Source organism: Sus scrofa, chromosome 4 (assembly GCF_054392235.1).
Source record: "Sus scrofa isolate SSC_HxYL_T2T_F1_AM1 chromosome 4, Sscrofa_HxYL_maternal_Yorkshire_Landrace_v2.0, whole genome shotgun sequence".
NCBI lineage: Eukaryota > Metazoa > Chordata > Mammalia > Artiodactyla > Suidae > Sus > Sus scrofa.
In genome coordinates, this window is record NC_139386.1 from 82685101 (window position 1) to 82697361 (window position 12261).

Sequence of the window (12261 nt, forward strand, 5' to 3'; positions counted from 1 at the left end):
GCATGGATGTTTCTTTATCTTTCATTTAGTTGAAACTCCTGAGGCAGAAACTGAGCCTTACTTTTTATTTCCCTGCACTCACTGGAAGGGCAGTAAATGACATGCAAAATGTGTGAGGACTTCGTGTGGAAGTGTTTTCCTGCCACTGGACCTTTTTATCTGCTTTGTGCCCCCCTGCTAGACGGTCCTCCCCAGCACCTCCTCCTTTCATCTCAGCCCCCTCACTGACTACCTTAACTTTTGCATTTACTTCTCTAGTTTGACCGTTTGCCCTATTCGCGGGGCGCTTGTTGTGTGGCCCTTCTGTACCTTCGATGAATGCATTCCCAGATATGTTCTCTTTGCATCGCCAGTGGCAATGTATTGTACAAGCAGTACAGACTCCACAAAATGTTACTGGTGGGTGAACATTATTTCAGCCACTAAGAAAGAGGTGGGAGTGAGGGGTTTCCTGGTGGCTGAGTGAGTTAAGGACCTGGCATTGTCAAGGCTGTGTCTCAGTTTCAATCCCTGACCCAGGAACTTGCACATGCCAAGGGCACGACTAAAAAAGAGAAAGATGGGATTTCCATCCCCAAATCAAGCCCTGCCTTGTTTATACCTCAACCTATACTTTCCTATCTCTATAGTTTTTCTCCACTGTAATCCTTAGCCTGTACCTTAGACTGTCTAGATCATTCAATAACATAAAAAACAATATTTTTCAATTCGATATCTTAGCACTGGCAATGATAACAGGTGTGGTGTGATAAGATTTACTGATTCACCCTTCATCACCTACTGTCAAGCCACATCCCCACATTAGGACATAAATTTAGGGATAGAAAAATATATTATAAAGGATATTTTTCCATCCCAGATAGATTAGACTCAGGCAAAATGAGAAATATTTGTAAATATTTGCAATACAGCAAGAGGAGTGGGGAAATGATCTTTTAGAAGAATAAATCAAGGTTTTTATTTCCCAGCAAGGACAAATAAAGTCATATTAATAGAAAGAAAACAAGTTCTTCATGTGACCAGTGTGTGGTCTTCAGAAGAAAAATAATACAGAGATGAGTTGTGTTTGTTTTTGGAAAATTCAACAAAAAAACTAGCCTGAGCCATTCTGGTGAAAAGGCTAAACTGGAATTTAATCCCACAGTTGCAAGAATTTAAAACAATTTGCAACAACAAAGCACAGTTTAGCTTTTCAAACTGCTTCCATGGAGAGTCTTTGCTTTACATTTGCATAACTTAATGACACATTCTGGCGGTCTTCTCAAAATAAAAAGTTTGCTGAAAGATAGATTAAGATAGTGAAAGGGCAGCATTTCTGGGCTCAGGCTTACTCAGAATTCAGCCCTGCAGGGCTAGCAGCTAAAAGTTCTTCCCCCTTCCATAGTTAGCTCTAGGAATCCCTGCCTTTTCAGGGAATCCCTGCCTTTTCAGGGAATCCCTGCCTTTTCAGGGAATCCCTGCCTTTTCAGGGATTCCTAGAGCTACATTTTATGCAGAGTCCAGTCAAGCCTAAAATTGGAAGGTTGCTCTATCCCTGTTTCAACAGGAAAAATTTTTAGTCCATGTACACTTAGTATAATTAATGCTGTATTTAGATTTTTACCTGCCGTCTTACTATTATTTTCTTTGCCTGTTTACTTTATATCCCTTATTCTCTTGTTTCTTGCCTTCTTTTGATTTACCTCCTTTATTAGTATTAATTTTACACTTTTAAGAAGTCTTGGGATTACAACATTCCCAATTGATTTATAACACTCCAATTTAAATGATTACTTTCAATACTTCCCCCAAAATACTAAGATTTTAGAATAATATTGTGCCTCCACTTAACCCCTTCCCCTTTTGCGTTTATTGTCACGTGTTTTAATTGTGCATATATTTTAAAGCACATAAGGTTTTATTGGGAGGGATAAACTAGGGGTTTAAGATTAGCATATGCACATTGAAGCACATGGAATGATTGGCCAGTCAGGACCTGCTAATAGGACAGAGAACTCTACCCAGTATTCTGTGATAATTTAAGTGGGAAAAGACTCTGAGAGAGAATGGATATGTGTATATGTATGACTGGGTCACTTAGTCGTTCAGCAGAAATTGTCACACCTTGTAAATTAACTATACTTCAATAAAACTTTTTTAAAAGAGAAGAAAAAAAAGAAGAAGAAGCAATCAACTAGAGAAAGTGATGATGATCACAAAACCAGTGAAAATCAGGCCAGGACAGTATGCGGAAGTGGACAGAAAGGATAAAAATCTGCCACCAAGACAACGCGAAAGTACAGGTCCAGCGCATCAGGTGGAGGATTGAAGATAAATGCACGGGCATTGTGCCCTGCCGGGCGCACAGCATGCTGCCTTCATTTCAGAAAGGTGATTTTTATTTCATGGGGAAGAGTGACACATGGAAACAACTTTGTAGGAATCCAGAGTCGGTGTGATTTCTATCAATGTTATACTGATCTCAGTTGTCACTTTCCCTGAACTTTCCCAGCAAGATACAGCTTCATAATGTTTCAGTGTCAAAGGATCAACTCCAGCATCACAGAAAATTTAAGAGAACAACACTTACGTCAGTTCCCTAGCCATCCTAGGACAAACACTTGAATCCTAGCCTATGTTCAACAAATGTTGTTCTAGAAACGAGATAAAATTGTGTATTTTCCAAAAGAAGGAGGGATTTGTTTCCATGTGTGATTTTCATTAAATTGCCATAACCTTCTAAGCCCTTGACGAGTGTAATTAATCCATAATTTATAATCTGGACATTTGAGTGGTCTTTCTTGATTCAATCATCTATGAAGAAAATTATTTAAAAATTTTAGATATTAAAAATCTTGTAAAATAGATGTTAAAAGTTTCAGTGTGTCTGGCTATTCCCTAGATTCAGAAGTGAGTAACTGTCACCTGCTGGGGCCCGTGGCAAAGTGGATTGTCACTGGAACTGATTCTCTCAGGGAACGGTAGCAATTTATGTCCCCTCAGCAGGGCGTGTACCCTCCAGCCACCAAAAATGATTCGACCCTAGCAGGAGAAATATATTAACCTTTTTTTTTTTTTTTTTAACTCAAGAGAACAAACTTGTAATTTGTGTCTTAGTAGCGAAAAGGACTTAAAAACCAATTAATTAGGCTTGGGCAACCATACAGGCTCATCATAGACTAGAGCCAGCCTTGCAGGCTTACTGTTGCAGAGTTGATCGATCATTAGACCTGCTTAGTATTGCTTGTCTATTTAAAAACAATAATGAGTAAGTCAATTAGAGTTGTGTCACACCATCAAGAAAATACATGCCTTGACTCTTAACAAAGGTACACATTTAAAACTTTTTTGTGTATGTCTTTTTAGGGCTGCACCCGCGGCATATGGAAGTTCCCAGGCAAGGGGTCTAATTGGAGCTGTTGCTGCCATCCTACACCAGAGCCACAGCAACTCCAGATCCAAGCCACATCTGTGACCCCACACAACAGCTCACAGCAACACCAGATCCTCAACCCACTGAGCAAGGCCAGGGATCGAACTCACAACCTCATGGTTCCTAGTCGGATTCGTTTCCGATGCACCACGACGAGAACTCCCACATTTAAAACTCTTAAGGTGTGTATTTTAAACAATAGAATCTTTGGCTGAGAAAAGAACTGACTATTAAAATTGGAGGGATAAAATGACCGAAGGGTATGTTGACAGTACAGTGTATGATTCAGTGATTTATATATCAAACTTTTTAGCTGGCATTAAATAGACCCGACTGAAAAGTGTGGATTCAGTGTCTGGAATAAGAACTACAGTCAAGAGAGGTGGTGAAGACACGAAGTTCTAAATATGAATCCTTAATAAATGGCTTTAGGCGTAGGAGCGCCCTGATCTCGAAGCTGGCACCCTCCCCCCAGAATAATCCTTGCAGTGACTTTAAAACATAGCTCCTAGTGTCCCCACAAACGGCCCTGCTTAGTCTAAGGAGCCTCACTCAAAAAGCGCAAAGATAGAAGAAGTGTATCAAGTATTTATAGTTGTCCTTAAACAGGAGTAACTCCTCTCCCAGGGGCTGTTTTTATCAACACCACCACCACCTAGTGATATATATCATTGCTTTCTAGGGAAAGGGAGGTAGGGAATTAACCAAAGGTCAAATACTCATGAAGAAGGGGGAGTCTTTGCTAAGCTTTACCTGTAGTCTTTCATGCTATTGACAAATAATGTACTGAATTACATTGTTTTCTTTCTTTAACCAATTGATTCTTTTTTTGTTAACCAAACTTAGACTCCTAATATAAATTCACTTGTAATAATGTATTATACTTTGTATTTAATGATGGTTTTGATTTATACATTTTTTTATTATTCTCTCATGGAGGATAATTGGTCTATGTTTTTTCTTTTTAAACTTATTTTAATTAAATTTTTAAAAATGTCTTTTTTTCTTCTGAAGTTTTATTGAAGCACAGGGAACTCTACCCAATATTCTGTGATAACCTCTATGGGAAAGAATCTGAAAAAGAATGGATACGTGCTTGTGGATAAGTAAATCACTTTGTCGTACAGCAGAAACGATCACAACACTGCAAATCTGCTATACTTCTAAAATTATTCTTTTTTTTTAAACCTGGTGAAAACACTACCCTCTCACCAAATTTTGAAGTGCACCACATGCCTTGTTAGTTATGGACTCCATGTTTTACGGCAGTGCTCTAGAATCCATTCATCTCGCATAATTGGAACTTGAAATCTGTTGAGTAAAGCCCATTTGCTCTGTCCCCGGCCCCTGGCACCCACCGTTCCACCTCTGTGTCTATGAGTTTGACTGTTTTAGGTGTCTCGTGTAAGTGCAACCGCACACTCTGTGCTCCAGTGACTGGCTTATTTCATTTAGGAGGCTGTCTTCCAGGTTTGTCCGTATTCTGGCAATAGTCAAATAGAGTTGAGGCAGCTTTCCAAAACAGGTGAAAATATCAAGACTGAAAATATAAATGGAGAGAGGAAGATTAAGACGTTCTTGGCAACAAGGGTGGAAAGGGAAATGAGAAATGAGACACCCTAAAAGTCTCTCCCAGGGACAGTGCAACCCAACCTCTCTTAGGGCTGAAAATTTTTGTATTGTTTTTGTCTGGCTGACGTCAGCGGAATGCTGGCCTCGTGGAAGGAGGTGGGAGATACTCTCCCCTCGCCAATGTTTTGAAAGAGTTTGAGGAAGATTTGTGTCCATTAAATTCTATTCAATTTAATGGGGTGTTTTATGGCCCTGATTGTGGTCTCCCTTGGTAAGTGGTCCACCCAAGCTTGAGAACAAAACTGTATTCTTCAATTGTTGAACGTGTCCTATAAATGTCAGAGCAGCTGGTCTCTTGGTGCTGTGTAGTGTCTCCGCCCACTGCTTCTCTGCACGCTTCATCTTTAAGTTCTGATATGATAAGTGGGCACTCCAGACACGATAGTGGGTTGGTTTATCTCACCTCTCAGTTCTGAGTTTTTGCCTCATGTATCTGGTGCTCTGTTGTTTGATGCATATATATTTAGTGTTGGTCTGTTTGCTTGGGAAGCTGACCCTCTCATAATTATGTCATGCTTCTCTGCCCACCCTCCCCCTAAGAATTTGCCTTGCTTTGAAGTCTGCTTTGTCTGAAACTAACAGACAACCCAGCTTTGCTTTGATTGGTGTTAGCAGGGCACATATTTTTCCATCTCTTTACTTGTAACCTATCTCAGAATTTTAAAAGTGAATTTCTTATAGCCAACACGTAGTTGATGTACATGTATATGCACAGTCTAGGTAAGAGATTTTACAAGTTAAATGGCTTGAGTGATGTCAGCCAGGAAATGAATAGTAGAGAGGGTTTCTCTGATCTGGATCCTGCTTCAACTGTGTGTCACATTTCAGGAGCCCACACGTTATTTCAGAACAAAGGATATGTTATCAGAAATAAACACATACTCACTCCTGGCACATGTTAAAAAAAAAAAAAGGCAACAAAAGTCAGTCTCCGTCCTGGCTTTCCATATCCAGTCAGGGGTTCCTTACCACAAAGGGCCACCCCTGCTGTCATCTTCTCACAGTCAAAGTCTTTCCACAGATATGCTATTCAGCTAGCTTTTTTTTTTTAAAATAATACTTCTTTAAAAATTTAATCTACCCCTTGTATTTTATTTTTGTTAATTGACCCAGTGCTGTGTTTTGTAGCATTATTTTCTTTCAGCTCAGACTTTTGATCTCAGACTCAAGTGGATGGGAGCCTGGATATCTACTGGAATTTTTGTTTGTTTTTGCTTCAGGTAATTTGAAGATTTTGCTGTTCTCTAGTTCCTGACATTACAGTCATTCGGGGTTTTGCATCGTTAGTGATCTTTAGAGTATTTTGCTTTGTTGGAAGGAAGGAGGTTCAGAATGAAGTGAGAGCCATTGTTCCCCATGCATGTGCACTTTTTGGAGCAAATAAATTCGTCCTTAAATGTGATTGCTGTTTGATCCTGTTCTGATGTCCTTCGCATTTGGATTGAGTCCTGCTGACTGTTCAGAAGGCTTCGCAATGATCTCTAATCAACTTTCCATTCAGATTATGTTTACCACGTTCATTAATCATAGTTAGAGCAACATTCCAGTGACTCAGATTTCCATCTGCTCCACACAGTACGTCCTAAGTCATTCATTTGCTGTGCTTAGCTTGACCAGTCTCTGATTAACTCCATTTTCACACCCTCTCACTTCCTCGCGCATCTCAAAGTCAGCCCGAGGGTCCTTTGTTCTGTATTGACCCAAGATATGAACCGTGTACCTCAATCTTTGTTTTTTTTATTAAAGTATAGTTGATTTACAATGTTTCTTCAATCCCTGTTGTATGGCAGAGTGACCCAGTCACACGCAGTTCCCTGTGCTGTACAGTAGGGCCCCACTGTCCATCCATTCCAAATGTTACCATTTGTGTCCACCAACCCCAAACTCCCCGTCCCCTACCCCCACCCCTGCCCCGGCAACCACAAGTCTGCGCTCTATGTCCGTGATCTCTTTCTGTTTTGTAGGTAGTATCATCTGTGCCGTATTTTAGATTCCACATGTAAATGATATAACATGGTATTTGCTTTTCTCTTTCTGACTTACTTCTCTTCAGTCTTGGTGGGAATGTAAATTGATCCAACCACTGTGAGAAACAGTATGGAGGTTCCTCAGAAAACTAAATATAGGGCTACCAAATGATCCAGCAGTCCCACTCCTGTGCATATATCTGGACAAAACATTCACTCAAAAAGACACATGCATCCCTGTGTTCATTGTAGCACTCTTCACAATAGCCAAGACATGGAAACAACCTAAAAGTCCATCAGCAGGTGAATGGATGTGTATGTGATACACATACACAATGGAATACTACTCAGCCATAAAAAGGACAAAATAATGCCATTTGCAACAACATGGATGGAACTAGAAGTTCTCATAGTAAGCGAAGTGAGTCAGAAAGGAAAAGGCAAATATCATATACCTCAATCTCTGGTAATGCAAGTTTCTTACAAGAATGAACTGGCATTTGCTGTGTGCCAGACCTCCTGCAGGAAGCTTCACGTTCATTGTCTCTCTTACCCCTCGCACATCTCATGAGGTCAGTTGGTGATGGAACTTGAGAGGTGAGGACCCTGGAGTACAGAGAAGAACCCAGGTGTGATTCCAAAATCCAAGCTTTAACCTCTTTGCTGAACGTCTCTCAGGTATTTCATATACTCCAGATTTATTTGGCAGCATTCTCTTGACCTAGTTAATCAAATGTTTTTACCAGAAAAGAACAGAAGGTGAAATCAGAAGCCACAGGCTTGACTAGAGATGATCTAGACTTGGTCTGGAAAGTGACAGCATGACATGGTGTAGTGGAGTGATGGGGACTTGGCAGGCCACTGTGTGTCCTTTTTATTTGTCCCCTCAGGGCTTCTGTCACTCATCCCCACCTTGCTCTCTTTCCTGGGGGCTGACCAGGAGGCTGAGCAGGGTGAGGGCAACAGGCTCACTGCCCCATGGCTCAGGGCTAGATTTGGCCAAAGGGAGAAGGTGAGGGAGGGAGAGAGCTAGGGTGGGGGTTTATTTCCTGTGAGGTCATTCCTGGGTGACCTCATTCCTCTGCCAAAGGTTATAGCCTCTCTCAAAGAACAGGTGAACTTGGACACTATGGATTCTTCTCTATGTGGTTTTAAATAGAAAAAATTTAAATATGGATAGACTCTAATTTCATAAAAGATAACGTTTTCTTTATTTTCTTTCCTCTTGGAGAAAAGTGTATTTTTCTTCCTTATTTTGCAGTTCTAGTAAAATCTCCAAGTCTCTTATTATAAGGAGATAGAAAAAAATATACCACTTGGCCCAGTTTTATCCAGGATGAGTAGGCATATTTTCTCCTTTGTTTTATAACAGTATTCTTGCGTCAGTTTATGACTGTGTTGATCTTTGGAAACTTTGATTTTCATTAAGGAGGTTATTTGCTGTTTATTTTCTAACTGGTATGACTCATCCTCGTTAACATATGATGTGATGTGCCTGACTCTTTTGTGGAGACACATGGGCCCAGTGAAAGAAGTACCAGGGATCACGTAGGAGACAGCAGGATTAACATTTGTATATCACATTTTGAGTCAACGTGGGCTTGTGGGGCCGCAGAGGTTTATCAGAATTGCACCCGGGTCGACACAGTGCTGCTGGTTTTCCTACCAACACAGGCAGCAAACAGTGCTTTCCACAAAGTAGACATGTGAAAAATATTTCACAAATTCCTAAATACTCACTGCTCTTATTTCAGAAATCAACTCAGAAAGGGTATATTGAGCAAGTGTTACACAATTATCTCTGTAAAATGTTACACTGGGCTAAAAAATCATAATAAGTTTTGCATATTTAAGACAAAATTTGATTTGTAGAAGTCATCCTCTCTAAAGGCATCTACGCCTTTTTTGGCACGCCCCCATTTCATGCTTTGGTTCACTGTTTATCCTCAGCAAATCCAAGACCATTAATTTATTCTCTTTCAATGAGGCATATGCACAAGAAAATATCCACATTGTATTGCCATTGGAAACCTGGCCGTCTCTTCAGTATTAAATTCTGCAAAACTTCTGACCCTTAGAGACTTCTTTTCTCTTATATGGAGGCAAAACTTATACACTGGAAACTACACAGAGCCATGGCACGTCTCTCTATCACTTCTTACCTACGTGAACATCCAGGATCCATGGCATGTCTCTCAGTTCTTACCTTCGTGAACATGCAGGCAGCCGCCATGCAGATCAGCAAGAACATTGCCCGACCCCAGGACGAGCCTTCATGGTACCCGAGTCAGCCTCCAGTGCTCTGCAGACCCAATACCATAGACCAGTCATACCTGATTTTGAACTTCAGGTAAATGAAATGATTCTATGTGGACTTTTTTGTGTTGTAAAATTTGTGTATGCTCTTGCTTATATCATAATTAGCTCTATTTTATTTTACGTGTAGAATGCACTTTTAAGAATATGCCCCAATATATTTGTTCATTTTGGTGTTTATAGACTTGAGAATTACTCCTGTTTTGATAATCATGAATTCTACTAGTGTGAACATTCTTTCTTGGGCCGTTTGGTGGACGGCAGTACACTCCTCTCTAGGAATGGAAGTGCTGGGTCATGGCAGGTGCACAGGATTAGCCTTGGAAATATGCTCAAACCATAGGTGCCAAAATGTAGGTGACCAGTTCAGCCCTGTCAACCAGTGGGTGAGGGTCTGTTGCTCCACGGCCTTGCTGCAGTTTCTCACTTTTGTTTTTGCCATTCTGGTATGTTTGTATGTGATATTTCAGTCTTATTTTAATTTTTAATTTCCCGACATTGGGTTTTCTATGTTTTTGTGGTTGATTTTTGGCGTTCTTTATAAATCCCGATCCCAGCCTGCCTCATCTATTCACTCTCTTAATGAGTCTTATTGACTTGATTCCTCTTGTCTTTTACGGTTAATGCTCTTCTGGCTTCCATTGAAGAAGCCTTTGCCTTTCTCAAGGTGGAGGAGGCATATTCTTCTTTTGTTTACTCTCAAGATCTGAGAGCTTTGTCTTTACTTAGGTGCCTGCCTACTTCTGTGTTGCCGTCCATGGAGGGGATGCCCCACGGGTTCAGTTGATGTCACAGAGTTTGTCTTCCTACCGATAAACCGGCACAAGCCTGTCTCCGGAGCTCTGGGGACCTCTTCCCCCTCCCACTGCAGCTTGAAGGAGAGAATTCATTTACATAATGAAGAGAAATTGTGCAATTGTCTCTGTGCAGATGGCTTTGGGTAGTAGGAATTACTGATAGAAAAATCTATGCATCCCTTGCGATGATTTCCTCCAGCTGTTCTAGCCAAAGAGAGAGGTTTGCAGCCTTCTTTTCAGAGTAGGGACAGGCTCGGAGCATCAGCAGTAATTTCCTTACATCTAGACTTCCTACTGACCCATCAAATGCATGTTTCATATTGATTATTAATTTGTTTTTTCCTCCTTACATCTTCATTGACAGCACTTAGATGCTAATGATGATTGCAAAAGCAAGTTATAAGATGCTGTTAATTCTCCAAAGCATTGACTACAACCCGTACAACAGCTAGCTGTTTTCCGAGGAATATAGAGGCAGCTTCCAGGAAAACAGCATACGTTTAAGCCCTTCAGACATTTCTGGTTGGCTGTTTGGTCATGGAGTGTGTCTGTGCGTGTGTGTGTGTGTGCGCGCGCGTGTGTGTGTGCAAAGGTGAAATTCTAAACTAAATCAGTAATGAAGACTTGACATGTTCTATGGTCCACCTGTATCAGTATCAAACTAAGCTTTAAATTTTTTTTTTTTTTTTGCTTTTCAGGATAGAACCTGCAGCATATGCAAGTTCCCAGGCTAAACGCCGAATCGCAGCTGCAGCCGCCAGCCTGTGCCACAGCCACAGCAATGCCAGATCTGAGCCGCATTTGCAACGACACCACAGCTTACGGCAACGCTGGATCCTTAACCCCACTGAGTGAGGCCAGGGATGGAACCCGAATCCTCATGGGTACTAGTGGGGTTTGTTACCACTGAGCCACGACGGGAACTCCTTAAAAATTTTGTTTTGACTCATTGGAGCATCAGTAATACTAAATTAAGGTGAGAGGGTCTAAATTAAGGTGAGAGGGTCATTTATCTGTGAACAGATAAATGTTACCTACGGAATGTCTCCACATTCTTAAAAAATATACACTTAAACGTCACTTAATTTCTCTTCTCTCAGTTTCATCAAGGGATTTAAAGACACGTTACATCAGCATCGTCACTGTAGTTCTGCCCATCATTCACAGATGAGAAGAGTGTTTGACTTAATTTACTTTTGTTTACACATAAGTAGAACTGGGTCTAGCAGCTTGTGTGGAGGAAGTTACAGTTACAAGGACAGGCTGAATGGTGGGTGATCATCAGGAGGCCACAGGTCCTCGGTGATGAACTTCACAAGGTTTTCTCAGAGTCCTGTCCCCGCTATTGCTCATCACGGCGGATGTTCAGTCCATGCAGAAGAAAGCACGGGAATCTGTGAAACAGAGAAACGTCCACATCCACTTTGTTAGAAGGCTGGATAGGAAAGGAAGAGGCTGAATCCAAGGCTTTGCTGGAAGCGAAGACAAAAAGGAAAAAGAAAACAGGAAGGTGTTGATGTTTCATCACTAAGGCTCCTTAATACTAAAGAACACTCAGAATCCAAGAATCCATGAGAGAAACGGGCAAAGGCCGAGAACAAATAATGCACAGAAATTACAGAATATTCTAAGCATAAGAGAGGACTCCGATTTCACCCATCAAAAGGAAAATATGAAATAAAACACTAGGAGTTCTTAAAAAAACAAAAAGAATCCACAACCAAGGCCTTGCTTTATAGCACTGAGAATTTCCCGACTGCATTTATTACCTGTTTATCCCAAAAGCCCATGAGACAGTAAGGCTGCTGCCTACCTCTGTCACTGCAGAGTTCCCAGCAGTGCATTTCATAGAGAAACATAAAAACCCCGTAATGCAGCGCAGGGGGGAAACCAAGGATTCAATTCGCAGAACCTAGGCGGCCATTCTCATTACCAAGGAGGTTAAGATTTTCCACAAAGTGTGAGGTGGAGGCTGCCAACTGGACATGGTTAAAATGTGTGGACTTCTGAGCCCAGCACCTGTCCTACAGCACGTGTTCCCTCATTTCTCTTCCTCCTCACCCTTCCGGACTGTATTCAATTCAGAGCGAATTAGAAGCAAAGTAGTGCAGTTTTGAAGTCAGTGACTTGACTTCAA

The 12261-nt window shown here is 41.1% G+C and overlaps 1 long non-coding RNA gene across 3 annotated transcripts in view; it reads left to right on the forward strand.

Moving 5' to 3' along the window:
* The window catches only part of LOC102157622 (uncharacterized), a 301905-nt gene that overhangs the window by 176195 nt on the left and 113449 nt on the right, over positions 1–12261 (forward strand). The window contains exon 4 of one of the 3 annotated variants that reach the window (XR_014843841.1): positions 11225–11783. The exons of 1 other annotated variant lie outside the window; for it this stretch is intronic. This is a non-coding gene — a long non-coding RNA (uncharacterized LOC102157622). Of the gene's footprint in view, positions 1–2143; positions 4411–11224; positions 11784–12261 lie in introns of those variants that run through there. One more of the 3 variants, XR_014843843.1, reaches the window with a different exon arrangement.